The sequence below is a fragment of the Schistocerca cancellata genome, chromosome 4 (assembly GCF_023864275.1).
Source record: "Schistocerca cancellata isolate TAMUIC-IGC-003103 chromosome 4, iqSchCanc2.1, whole genome shotgun sequence".
In the NCBI taxonomy this organism is placed as follows: Eukaryota; Metazoa; Arthropoda; class Insecta; order Orthoptera; family Acrididae; genus Schistocerca; species Schistocerca cancellata.
In genome coordinates, this window is record NC_064629.1 from 371,421,549 (window position 1) to 371,435,855 (window position 14,307).

The window sequence follows — 14,307 nt, forward strand, 5'->3', positions numbered from 1 at the left end:
ATAGAAATTTTTCATTTAAGTATATTTAATTAAATTAAGTATATTTAAGTAAAGTATATTTAAGTAAAGTAAGTATATTTAAGTAAATTTTTCATTTACGTATATCAGCTACACCATAGAAAAAGTAATGTTCTATTTACGAAATTAAAAGTCGTTGCTGTTACTCTGGAAAAAACTAAAAAGCTAAGCACGTAATTTAGCAAAAAGAGTAGCATATATTAAGTTCACCTATCTCAACAAATATTCTTTTCACTTATTATTCCGTAAGTTACAGAAAAAGCAATTTATCTGAAACGCCCTCTGTATGAACATCAGCAATATGAACCAGCAGCACCTAACTGCCACGGGCAGTATCAGCATCTACAGCAACAGGAAGAGCAAACATTAAAATCACTGTCAAAACTACTTTTAATTTCAAAAATATTATCTTTACATGTTCAATAATTCTTTTTAATTTTGAATAAATGCACACAATTAAATTAGTTTTACTGCTGACGGAACATGACCCCCGAATACTGTGAAACATGCAACAGAGCAAAATAAACTGGACGCTTTGTGTATTCTATTCTCTGGTAGTAATACAAGTTGTGTCAGTAATGCTTATGTTCCGTTCATGACAAAAGACACCATATAACAAAGATACAGAGTGTAAACGGGGATAAGGAGTTGGACTTTGGTTTATTACATCGCGGAACTTCAGCCTGCATAGGGTGTAATAATTCATCGCCGATTATTGTGTAGTAAACGTGAAACTGGCGCTTATGACAAGTCATAAACTTGGCAGTAAACCACGAAATGTGATGTCACTTCAAGATGACCGACAGTTTACCTGCACTGACAGATTCCCAGAGCTCCATTTAGAGTGCTGGTACAGTGTTACACCATTTCTGCAGGGTGCTGCTGTCTGCTCCAACAGCCTGCCAGCGTTTCTACACTGTGAACTGTGTGCGCGTATTCCCTCATGCAAGGTAAGCCTGGCGCAATAGCAAAACGTCCCTGGCTGTGGTTCAGCACAGACAGAGATGTACTAATTGACAACAAATTGCCTTTTATGACCATCTTTGCGCTAAAGTGTCATGCTAGTGGGTGTAAAATGCTACGTAAGTAAATGCTTTTGCCCAGAGTGCAATATTCAGCGTAATACTCTTGTAGAGACTTGATTATTATGTAAAGAGCATTCAGCTTCGTTAACTTGGTCCTGAATTCTCGATGTCCATTGGGACAGTGTGGCGAAATTTGATGTTCATGAGCTATGGCAGCAGGCGACTGACGCGAATGCCTTTCCTGACAGCACGACATCGCTTGCAGCGCCTCTCCTGGGCTCGTGATCATCTCGGTTGGACCCTAGGCGACTGGAAAATCGTGAGCTGGTCCGATGAGTGTCAATTTTAGTTGGTAAGAGCTGATGGTAGGATTCGAGTGTAGCCCAGACGCCACAAAGCCTTGGACCCAAGCTGTCAACAATGCACTGTGCAAGCTGGTGGTGGCTCCTTAACGGTGTGGGCTGGGTTTACATGGAGTGGACTGGGCCCACTGGTTATGTTCGGTTATTTGGGGACCATCTGCAGCTTTTCATGGATTTCATGTACCCAAACAACCATCAGATTTTTATGGATGACAGTGCGCCATGCCACCGGCCGACAACTGTTTGCGATCGATTTGGAGAATATTCTGGACAATTCGAGCGAATGATTTGGCCATCCAGACCGCCCGACATGAATTAAATTTAACCTTTATGTGACATAATCGAGAGGTCTGTTCGTGCACAAAATCTTGCACTGGCAACACTTTCGCAATTACGGGCGGCTATAGAGACAGCATGGCTCAATATTTCTGCAGGGGACTTCCAACGACTTGTTTAGTCCATGCTGCGTCGAGTTACTGCACTACGCCGGGAAAGAAAGAGGTCCGACACGATATTATGAGATACTCCACGACTTTTGTTACCTCAATGTATGTTTAGTTCTTTCCTAAAGCCGCTGTTTCGAAATCTGTCTACTCTGGTACAGCCTTTCACAGCACTAAGAAATCTCACTTCAGGTGGCTTGGTCTTACTTTTCCGTGGTTTGCAAATGACCCACGCATCAGCTCCTTCGAGTAGCGTAGGGATGGGCAATTTGGTGCTTTATAAGACTTCATTCATGTTATTTTTATGTGTCTTGTCTCTTAAGTACATATTTATTGTTCCAATAATGTTTCAAAAGTTTGCTACTTTCTTGGTTGGTTAGTTGATTTGGGAGGAGGGGATCAGACAGCGAGGTCATTGGTCCCATCAGGTTAGGGAAGGATGGTGAAGGAAGTCGGCCGTGCGCCTTCAAAGGAACCATCCCGGCATTTTCCTGAAGTGATTTAGGGAAATCATGGAAAACCTAAATCAAGATGGTCAGACGCAGGTTTGAACCGTCGTCCTCCCGAATGCGTGTCCAGTGTGCTGACCACTGCGCCACCCCGCTGAGTCCTACTTTCTTTGTTTATATCTTTGTCATACTCTTGAAACCACATCCCAGGTAATTAAAATTGCTAATTAATTCTACTACTGTATCATTTAGTACTCTTCAAATTCTCATAGGGTCTTGTCCGATAAAAGTAATTTTTTAAATTTTATATGTGGATGTGGTCATGTATTATTCGGTTATTTGGATTAGAAGGTGAATTCCTTTTTTGCAGGCTTCTTTGTCTGTTAAAATTGTGACGTCGTCTGTATGTGAAACACAATTCACAGTAGTCTCTTTGTCAGTTTTAACACCTGCATGAAACTTGGTTTTCCATCCATACAGTATATTAACCTAACTCCGAAATCCATGAATGAGTGAATGTAAAGATGTTGGGTGGTATTATTCTTATTATTATATTGGGTGGTATTATTATACACTACCGGCCATTAAAATTGCTACACCAAGAAGAAATGCAGACGATAAATGAGTATTCATTGGACAGATATACTATACTAGAACTGACATGTGATTACATTTTCACGAAATTTCGGTGCATAGATCCTGAGAAATCAGTACCCAGAACAACAACCTCTGGCCGTAATAACGGCCTTGATACGCCTGGGCAGTGACTGGCCTATTGTGACGAGCCAGTTGCTCGGGCACCATTAACCAGATGTTTTCAATTGGTGAGAGATCTGGAAAATGTGCTGGCCATGGCAGCAGTCGAACATTTTCTGTATCCTGAAAGGCCCGTACAGGACCTGCAACATGCGGTCGTGCATTCACGCTTCCAATGTGCGTTCACCGCGATGTCGCCAAACACGGATGCGACCATCATGATGCTGTAAACAGAACCTGGATTCATCCGAAAAAATGACGTTTTGCCATTCGTGCACCCAGGTTTGTCGTTGAGTACACCATCGCAGGCGCTCCTGTCTGTGATGCAGCGTCAAGGGTAACCGCAGCCATGGTCTCCGAGCTGATAGTCCATGCTGCTGCAAACGTCGTCGAACTGTTCGTGCAGATGGTTGTTGTCTTGCAAACATCCCCATCTGTTGACTCAGAAATCGAGACGTGGCTGCACGATCCGTTACAGCCATGCGGATAAGATGCCTGTCATCTCGACTGCTCGTGATACGAGGCCATTGGGACCCAGCACGGCATTCCGTATTACCCTCCTGAACCCACCGATTCCGTATTATGCTAACAGTCATTGGATCTCTACCAATGCAAGCAGCAATGTCGCGATACGATAAACCACAATCGCGATAGGCTACAACCCGACCTTTATCAAAGTCGGAAACTTGATGGTACGCATTTCTCGTCCTTACACGAGGCATCACAACAACGTTTCACCAGGCAACGGCCGGCCGCGGTGGCCAAGCGGTTCTAGGCGCTCAGTCCGGAACCGCGCGACTGCTATGGTCACAAGTTCGAATCCTGCCTTGGGCATGGATGTGTGTGATGTCCTTAGGTTAGTTAGGTTTAAGTAGTTCTAAGTTCTAGGGGACTGATGACCACAGATGTTAAGTCCCATAGTGCTCAGAGCCATTTGAACCATTTTTTGAACCAGCAACGCCGGTCAACTGCTGTTTTTGTATGAGAAATCGGTTGGAAACTCCTCATGTCAGCACGTTGTAGTTATCGCCACCGGTGCCAACCTTGTGTGAATGCTCTGAAAAGCTAATCATTTGCATAACATAGCATCTTCTTCCCGTCGGTTAAATTTCGCGTCTGTAGCACGTCATCTTCGTGGTGTAGCAATTTTAATGGCCAGTAGTCTATTAATCTTCTTTGGGAGCGTTATTCTATTATTTTAGCTATTACAGTAAACAATGAATTGTTTGGCATGTGTACTTGATCATTCAACAGGGTTTTCCTTTCTGCTTTGGTATTTGCATGTGGTAATTTTCTTTGAGGGCTACGAGGTGTTAGTTATTGTTGATTCTAATTATTTTCATGACTTCTTCTGAAGTGGTTGGTTTTTGGTTATGTTCTCTTAGGTGTTCCGCAATAAACCTCCCCACAGAACATTAAAACTAAAAGTCAAATCAGCTGTCACCAAAGCTTTCAACCTCTCGCTAACGGCTATTACGTTCATATTCAACACTCTACAACTCAAACCCCCCCCCCCCCCCGCCCACACACACACACTAAAAAAAAAAGAAACCGTATACACACTCTACAGCGCTTTCTCTTTCTCTCTCTCTCTCTCTCTCTCTCTCTCTCTCTCACACACACACACACACACACACACACACACGATATAAACATCATGATTGGAAGATGGTTTTGAACATATACTTCTTTGGGTTGGCAACATATAGGTAAACAAACCAAAGAGGAGAAAACACTTAATAAAGTTACAATATTTACTTTGTTAAAAGCACAATGTTCGAAGAAATACCTATATTGAGTGGCAAAAAAAAAACACCACAAGAAGGGAACGAGAAACATTGGGAACAGTGTGAAAAAGTTCGGAATACAAAATTGTGCTTAAGTGTCGGAATTAAAGTAGTAGTGCGACCTCCATACAAGACGAGAGGAAACGCAGATCACAGAAAACAGTAATTATTTACCAACGGGACAACGGATGTGGAACATCTTTAGAAGACGTTAGGTAAGCAAGTTACCTCCAGCTGTGTTAGGGAAAGTGTTTGCAGACATTTCTTACTAAAATTCACAATGTTCGTTAATCGCGGCCTCAGTGGCACTGGAGGTAAGCTGATTTATGCTAGAAATCTAAGAAACTCCAGACCATGCATCTATGTAAGAAATGGAATTTCTTTCATACCAGTGATGGATTTCTGCTCCAGGGACCTAAAAAATGGGTCAAATGGCTCTGAGCACTATGGGACTTAACTTCTGTGGTCATCAGTCCCCTAGAACTTAGAACTACTTAAACCTAAGTAACCTAAGGACATCACACACATCCATGCCCGAGGCAGGATTCGAACCTGCGACCGTAGCAGTCCCGCGGTTCCGGACTGCGCGCCTAGAACCACTAGACCACCACGGCCGGCTCCAGGGACCTAGTGACCATTAGAATGCAGCAATGTGAGGAAGGTATCATGAGGGAAATTATTATGGCCTCAGCATAGTTCCTTACGAAGACAGCTCTCCTCCTCCTTTGGAGGTGAGGAGACTGGTAGAGGCTTGCCATCGGCAAGGTAACCAGCTGCTGGTGGGATGCGACACCAATGCCCACAACATAGTGTGGGGAAGCAAGGACACCAACAGTAGAGGTGAGTACGTTCTTGAATTTCTTTTAGCTAACAACCTGGAGGTCCTGAATAGCGCAATGAACCTACATCCAGGAATAGCAGAAGGGAAGAAGTAATTGACATAACTTTTGGTTCCATGATGATGGGCAGCTATGTCAAACAGTGGCATGTGGTGTTAGATCCATCCTCATCGGACCACATGTACATTAAATTCAAGACTGAAATGGGAATCAGACAGACCATGACCTATAGGAATCCCAGGAAAACAGACTGGGAGACATATAGGAGGGACCTTGACTTAGGCTTATCGGAAATTAAAACCTCGATAAGGAATCCAGTAGAGTTTGAGGAAGTAGCAGATGCTGTTACCTCTGCCATGTGACCTCATATCAGGACAACTGTACAAACACCAAGAAGTGGACAAATAGGAGTGTGCCTTGGTGGAATAATAACTTGGAAATTCAAAGAAAACAGGTACGAAGACTGTTTAACATTACGAGACGTAAAGGACAATGGGCTAAATATCGTGAGGCCCTTGTCAACTACAGCCTTGCAATCAGATAAGCAAATAAGACATCCTGGAAGGTATTCTGTGAGGAAGTGGAGAGCACGGCTGCTCAAGCCAGGCTTCACAGAATCCTCACTAGAGTACCAATCACTCCAGGAGATACGCTGAGGAAAGAGGATGGGGAATATACAAAGACAGCACATGAGTCGATGGAACTGCTCCTGAAAACTCACCTTCCCCAATATGTTCTGCCGGACAACACAGACCAGAATTTGATCCCGAAGAGTCAATGGTTCCCAGGCACTCGAGGAGAGGACTGGGAATCGGCCAAGGAGTGTGTGGACTTTCATAAAATCCAGTGGGCGGTGAGAACATTCCAACCGTTCAAGTCACCTGGCCCAGATGGAATTTTCCCAGCTCTGCTACAACAGGCAGGAGAGAATCTCATAAGAGTCCTATGCAGGTTATTCAGGGTTAGCCTAGCAGTAGGAATCATTCACAATGTTTGGAGGGCAGTGAAGGTTGTCTTCATTCCAAAGCCATGGAGATCTGATCATACCAAGGCCAAGCATATGAGACCAATCAGTCTGTCCTCCTTCATTCTCAAAACATTGGAAAAACTGGCTAATGTATACGTTGGGGAGGGGAGGCTAATTAGGACCCCTCTACATTCAAACCAACACGCATATCAACCAGGTAAATCATGTGAGACAGCTCTCCACCAACTCGTTGGGAGGGTGGAGAAAGCACTTCACTTCCAAGAAATAGCCCTCTGCATCTTCCTGGATATCGAGGGGATCTTCAATAACACGACCTTCGATTCCATGGTAAGGGCAGCAGAGGTGCATGACCTAGGGACCAATATATGTATGTGGACCAGGGCCATGCTTAGTGGAAGGAAGGTAGAGGCTACCATTATGAATGAAAAGATGGTAATTAATACCACTAGAGGCTGCCCACAAGCAGGAGTTCTGTCCCTTTTATTGTGGAATCTAGAGGTGAACAAACTCATTGAGGAACTAAATTCCAGACAATGCTTCTGCCAAGGATACGCAGATGATCTTGTCACAGTAATACTTGGCAAATTTACTGGCACAATTAGAAATGTGGCACAAGGAGGATTGGAAATTGTGCAGAATTGGTGCATTAAACAGGATCTGACGGTTAATCCTAAGAAGACTGTTGTTGAGCCATTCAAGAAGACGCATATCCAACATTCAAGTTGGAATCTAAAGCTCTTCAATGAAACTCTACCTGTGAAGGGGATAGTGAAATATCTAGGGGTAACCTTAGATGAGAAACTAACGTGGACCCCTCACATTAAGAATATCTGCTCCGAGGCAACAAGTACTCTAGTGAGTACCAGAAGGTCCTGTGGTAAAAATCAAGGACTAAGCCCCAGAAGTATGCACTGGATATACACCACTGTGGTTAGACCTAGGATTTCCTACGGGGCCATAGTGTGGTGGAAGAAGATAGAACAGCGGGTTGGAGCTAAGGAACTTGCTAAGGTACAGAGACTGGCCTGCTTAGCCATACCAGGCGGAATTAGCAGCACACCAACTGCTGGGATGGAAGTCATACAGGGCATGCCTCCACAACACCTTTGGGTCAAGATGGAGGCAGTAGCTGGGACATACAGACTTAAAACTGGGGAAAACAGGATCTCATCGGGATATCCAGAATCACACACCAACGCAGTGAGTGTGGTAGACATAGGAATGGCTGGGGAAACGCCTGCCGACTATATGATAACTCCAAACTGCTTCAACAAGCCTTAGAATATAATAATTGGAAGCAGGGAGCAGTGGGAAAAAACATTTCGACACCGTATGGGGGACATTATTTGGTTCACCGACGGATCGAAATCAGACCAAAGCGTTGGTGCAGGGGAGTACAGGGTTCAGCTCAGACTGGAGGGCATCATCTCTCTAGGAAAACTGGCCTCTACGTTCCAAGCTGAAATTACTGCAATCGGGGGATGTGTGGAGAGGAATATGCGTAGGTGCTACAATGACCGTAGCATCTACATCTGTTCAGACAGCCAGACAGCTCTGAAATCACTGGCAGCTCCTGCAACAAGATATAAGATTGTTGCAGAATGCCACAGGGCTCTGGTGGAGCTAGGGGGAAGCAATAGGGTAAACCTAGTGTGGGTCCCTGGCCACTCATGGATCTGTGGCAATAAACAAGCCGACAGATTGGCCAGGATGGGGGCAATGACTCCATTTATTGTACCGGAACCTGTCCTGACAATCACCAAGGCTATGATCAAACTAGAACTACGGAACTGGCTCAGTAAACAGTACGTAAAATATTGGACCAAGGTCCATAAACAAAAACATGGTAAGGTAATGATATCCAAGCCATGTTTTAAAAGAAGCTCTGTAATCCTGGGACTGAACAGGAAAGAGATCAAACTCATGACTGGATTGATGACCGGCCATGGGAATTTCACCCCTACACACAATGAGTACAACGGAAGAAGAGCCTAAATGTAGGATCTGTGATGAGAGTGAAGAAACTGCATCACACCTAATCTTCGAATGCAAGGCATTGGAGAGCAAAAGACACAGAATCTTCGGGACGACTAGATCCGAAGAAATTGTGTGTAACAACAAACTGGTTCAAAATGGCTCTGAGCACTATGGGACTCAACTTCTGAGGTCATTAGCCCCCTAGAACTTAGAACTAGTTAAACCTAACTAACCTAAGGACATCACAAACATCCATGCCCGAGGCAGGATTCGAACCTGCGACCGGAGCGGTCTCGCGGTTCCAGACTGCAGCGCCTTTAACCGCACGGCCACTTCGGCCGGCAACGAAGTGGTAAAAGGACTCCTTGCACTATTTAAGGTCATTAGTTGGCTTTACTAGATATACAGGGAGCGATATAGCACAATAAACTCGGTTTCGGTGCGGGCTGTGGCGGGTAAGACCTAAGCTGTTTTAGCTTCCCTGTCAAAAACAAATCAGATCATCAAATCGATCGCGGCCCATCTTTAATGCGGGGAGTCTCATTTGCTGTAACACACTGTGTAGCTTATGCGGGTCAAATCTGCGTTTACTGTGAGACTACATTTTGCAACCGACCCCAATATTCGTTAATTTGGCTACCCTTGTGTAGGGTTCAAATGGCTCTGAGCACTATGGGACTTAACATCTGAGGTCATCAGTCCCCTAGAACTTAGAACTACTTAAACCTAACTAACCTAAGGACATCACACACATCCATGCCCGAAGCAGGATTCGAACCTGCGACCGTAGCAGTCGCGCGAGTCCAGACTGAAGCGCCTAGAACCGCTCGGCCACACCGGCCGGCCCTTGTGTAGGGAAAAAAATCTTTAAGCAGTGGTCAATTTTAATAGGATGCATTGATCCCTTATAATATTCGTTAAATTTGGCATCCCTGGGGGGAATGTGTGACTAAAGTGGCTAACTACGTTTTGAAAAGTGCTTTTGAAGCCCTCATGTTATAGCGTTATACTTGTCTTCCCTAACTAGGGATAACAGCCAAGAGGCAGTGTGTAATGGATGGGGTAGGAAAGGTTCTGGGACAATAAACTTGCGGAGTGGAAATCATGTGTGAACTTTTGATGACAGTGGTTAACGAAAGTGGGAGAAATTTTGAACTGTGCAATTTGAAGAGAACGATGAATTTTAATTTTGTTGTGGATTATGACATTGTGAACAGTGAGTGTATAGGTTCGTGTGTGACAATTGAAAAGGCGTGATACTATTTATCACGGACGACGGATGTTAGCGGAGAACATTGGTTTCGTGTTGTGGATTAAAAACGGATTTTATCTACTATGAATGGATAGTTATTACAACGATCCTAATCTGGTGGCCTGTATAGTACGGATAGAGCTGGGAATACGAAGACAACGTCATCATCGGACGGCGTGCGTAACTTCAAGTGCGGCGCCGACACAGACCAAGTACCGGCGACCGGACGCGGTGTGGCCGGCAAAAGCTAATCGTCGGAAGCGTTTACTAGTTGACGGCTACGACGGCACGTGGAGTGCCATGAGCGGTACTTCACATACGGAGGTCAGCGCGGTACTGGCGGCTGGGGCCCTTTTCTGTATCGTTCATACCGATCGGTGCAGTTGGTTAGCCTCGGTAGTGACGTCATTTTACGTTCGTTAGCCTAAGTTGCTATTCCGTAAATTTCTGAGACCTGTTATCGATCGGTCCACCCGCCGATTTTCCAACAACTGTACTGAGAGGTGGTTTGTTTTAGGTATGGCCACTTGTTCGGTTCGGTGCGACTTTTTTGAGTTAGAAATTGTTTTTTAGAAATAGTGAGTGGTTTTAGTTTCGAATTTAGTGAATATGTTTTACAGAATAGACATCAGGACGCATTCGAGGGGAAACTGAGTTCACAATAGACTGTTTACGTTTGTTAGAAATATAGTTTGTATTGTTGTTACTGTAAATGATTATAACATCAAAAAACATTTTCGGTCAATATTCTCACAAAATTTGAGGACGTCGATTCTGCTTACATCTATTATATGAATGTTATCTGAAATTACTCGTGACTTTCCGCACTTTTCCCACAAATGGCTTAGTTAATTATCGAAACGCGTTTACAACTTCTGAGTAACAATGGAAAGTTATTTTGTGAACTCTGATAGTGGAAACCTTTCAAAATTTCGTGCATTTACGGCTTACGCCCACATCGTTCGGCTATGACGTCAGTCTGCGTCCATCTTCATTTCAATCGGCACGGACAGAGCATTCGCTGCGTGGTATTTCTCGTGGCGAAGCGGTTAAGACAACAAACTGTAATGATAAAGCTCATATGTTCACATTACCCTGACTGCCATTTTGTTTCTCATCTCTGTGTTTGTAACACATTCTGAGACTTCGTTATTCGTGAATCTTAAGTATTTTTCTACAATATTCGTTGTTATTTACGTGTTAGAGCGGATTTCTAAGTAATGAGTATCTTCCATTTCGTGACTTCCGTACGTTTAAAAAATGAAAGATAACATTACCACAGATGAAATTCCTGTGCGTGAAACAACATTTATATTTTTCTTGTGACAAATAATTCACCATTTTTTTCTGAATACTCAACGATTTCCGTGTGCGTGGTTAGACAGCAATCTAAGAGCACAACTTAAATTACTGTGAATGGAACTAGCAATAATCATCTTTTGACTCTTGCTTGTCTGCAATAGAATCCTTAACAGCAGTAGACAGAGATGAAAGATCTCTGGCGTAATATTTTCATTCGTCAGATCCATATTATAAGCTATGAGAAACTTCAGTAGCAGCACTCACCAAACGGTCTCGAAAGGTCATTTTTTAAATTTTGTTTAGAAGACCCAAATCGTTCATGTATCGTATAGGGAAGCAGGCTACTTCATCATTTGGATTCCTAGGAGCGAGCTACAACCACATTCGATGCATCTTGTTATTCTTTGTCACTCTCTTAAACAATTTTTGGATGTTTTGTAGATGTATTTGTACAGTGTGGTACCACATACCATTCCTAACTCATATTCCGAGACGTATAACTTGAAACAAGTTGTCAATGTGAATAAGAATAAACTGACATAATATGGCATTTACGATAATTTCCAGAAGACAGTCAAATATCCTATCGTTATTATGCATGCATAGCAATATGTGGTCAGCGAAATATGACCAGTACTATGTACCTAAACACACTTTTCGATACTGTGAGGAATAGCGTGACTGTTGGCTTCTAGCCGCTTTGGGTTCGTGGCGCTGTGTGCACAGCAGTGCGCTTGTGCGGATCTGTGGCAGCTTACTTTTGATTGGTTGGCGCGAGGAGAACTGACAACACCCCCTCGGTTAGCGAGAACCGTGCGGCATCGCTTCCGAAATGCTTACAGACTAACATGGAGGCTCTCCTTCGAAAACAAGGCTTTTCTGTGTGCTCGCCTACCAACCCGATAGTCAGAGCAGACGGAACAGGGCCCCTGAAGGAAGGTCGGGTCGGGTTGGCAGCTCGAAGCGCGCGGCATGTACCAAGAGAGCGTGGAGGTGGCACCTAACTTCGCTGTAATTAATGTAAGTTGTACTTACAAAACTAATAAAGAAGGGAGATTTTGTTATAATCTCATGACATTTCATCTTGCCATTTTGGGATATGTTAATTGTCTGTTTTATGAATTATAAGTGATGCAACACAGATCCTAGTAATGACATTATAGGTGATGAGATCACCACTCAAGCAGATGTTTCTAATATGGAGGACAACATTGATGGATTAATTAATACTGAAAATAATAATTTACTACCACTGATTTAACCTCATAATCTAGCATATAACGAAACTTGTGGTAAATGGGGAACAAGATGTTAGTGACAGTGTAAATTACATGGATAACATAATCAATGATGAAAATATTGAGATACATGGGGAACAAGAGGTTAATGTTAATGGAAACATGTTGAATTGACAGGATTGTCATGTAGTGATGATGACATTAGTGGCTCTGAGTACTATGGGACTTAACATCTTAGGTCATCAGTTCTCTAGAACTTAGAACTACTAAAACCTAACTAACCTAAGGACATCACACACAACCATGCCCGAGGCAGGATTCGAACCTGTGACCGTAGCAGTCCCGCGGTTCCGGACTGCAGCGCCTAGAACCGCACGGCCACCATGGCCGGCCTGATGACATTAGTATGAGGACTCCCCTGAATGTGGTTTTACAATGTTGTTATGTGAATAGAGACAGATGTCAAAGAATTTTCATAAAGTGATTTGTCAAAAGAATTTCGTAGGGGCCTGCAACTAACCAGTAAACAAACCAATGGTGAGTCAAAACTAACTAGTGAAGATCAATCAAATAAAATTAATGAGATTCTTGTGATGAATTAGGAAAGGAAATTAAAAATGAAATTGTCATAATGAACTCTGAATTGCTGGATTGGAAACATATGTTAATGTCCAGGAACTTGGAAACCAAAAATGACGAATTAAATACTGAACAAGAAACGTTAGGAGTGGTCATTTATGATGAAAATAAAGTACAAGAATATGACATAGAATGGGAAAGAGTAAGGCTAATGGCTATGAATTAATGTCAGACATAGGTGTCGTAAATGAAAATATGAGAACAGAGTTATTTAAAGGAGAAACAGGAGTTAAATAAGAGGAAAAAAGTGTTCATAGGTAAACAGTGTAGTATTAATGATTAAGTAATGGAAAACGATTTTCAATTTTGTACAAAGGGAAGTGGTGGTGGAAAAACTGCAAATGCAGGTTTCGTGGATGAGGAGTACATAAACAAATCGACTTGTGAGAACGTTGTTTGGTACGTAGTAAACTAGAACAATGATTTTAAAATATTCAATATAAAACTTGATTTGGTCGAAGAATGATATCAGTGATATAGTTTATGATCAGATTAGTCAAGTAACAGATTGTGATGAAAATAAGCCGGCCGGAGTGGCCAAGCGTTTCTAGGCGCTACAGTCTGGAACCGCGCGACCGCTACGGTCGCAGGTTCGAATCCTGCCTCGGGCATGGATGTGTGTGATGTCCTTAGGTTAGTTAGGTTTGAGTAGTTCTAGGGGACTGATGACCTCGGCAGTTCAGTCTCATAGTGCTCAGACCCATGTGAACCATTTTTGATGAAAATAAAGCGCTGCTAAATTGATTCAGAAAGTATCGGAAAATATTTTCCGAAATTTCTGTTATTTGGAAAAACTATGCATACTGGTTTGAGGTGCTGTAGCATAACCCTTTCAAACGACGGGTTCTGGTGCTGTCATAGTAGCGTGAGAAGCTGTAGATGATAATAATAGGTACATAGTTAATTTAGTGTTTATTGTAAGGTAATTCTAATGTTGTGCTAATGTAGTGTGGCACTGACCACGGATTGTGTATGTATTACACGTTTAAAATAAGAGAATTCATAGAATGGAGTGCACAGAGCATGGACAGTTAAAATCAGCTGGCCGCATAATAGCAGTTCTGGAGACGTGGCTAATGTGCGGGATGACAAATTATCAGCCACCAGCTGTTGCAACAAGGTCGTTGCCTCAGCTACTGACAGAGCAGCAGGTGAATGGCACATCGTTGTCTGGTGCGTCACAGCGTATGGACTATTAAATCAGCTGATCACGTAGTAGCGTTACTGGAGAC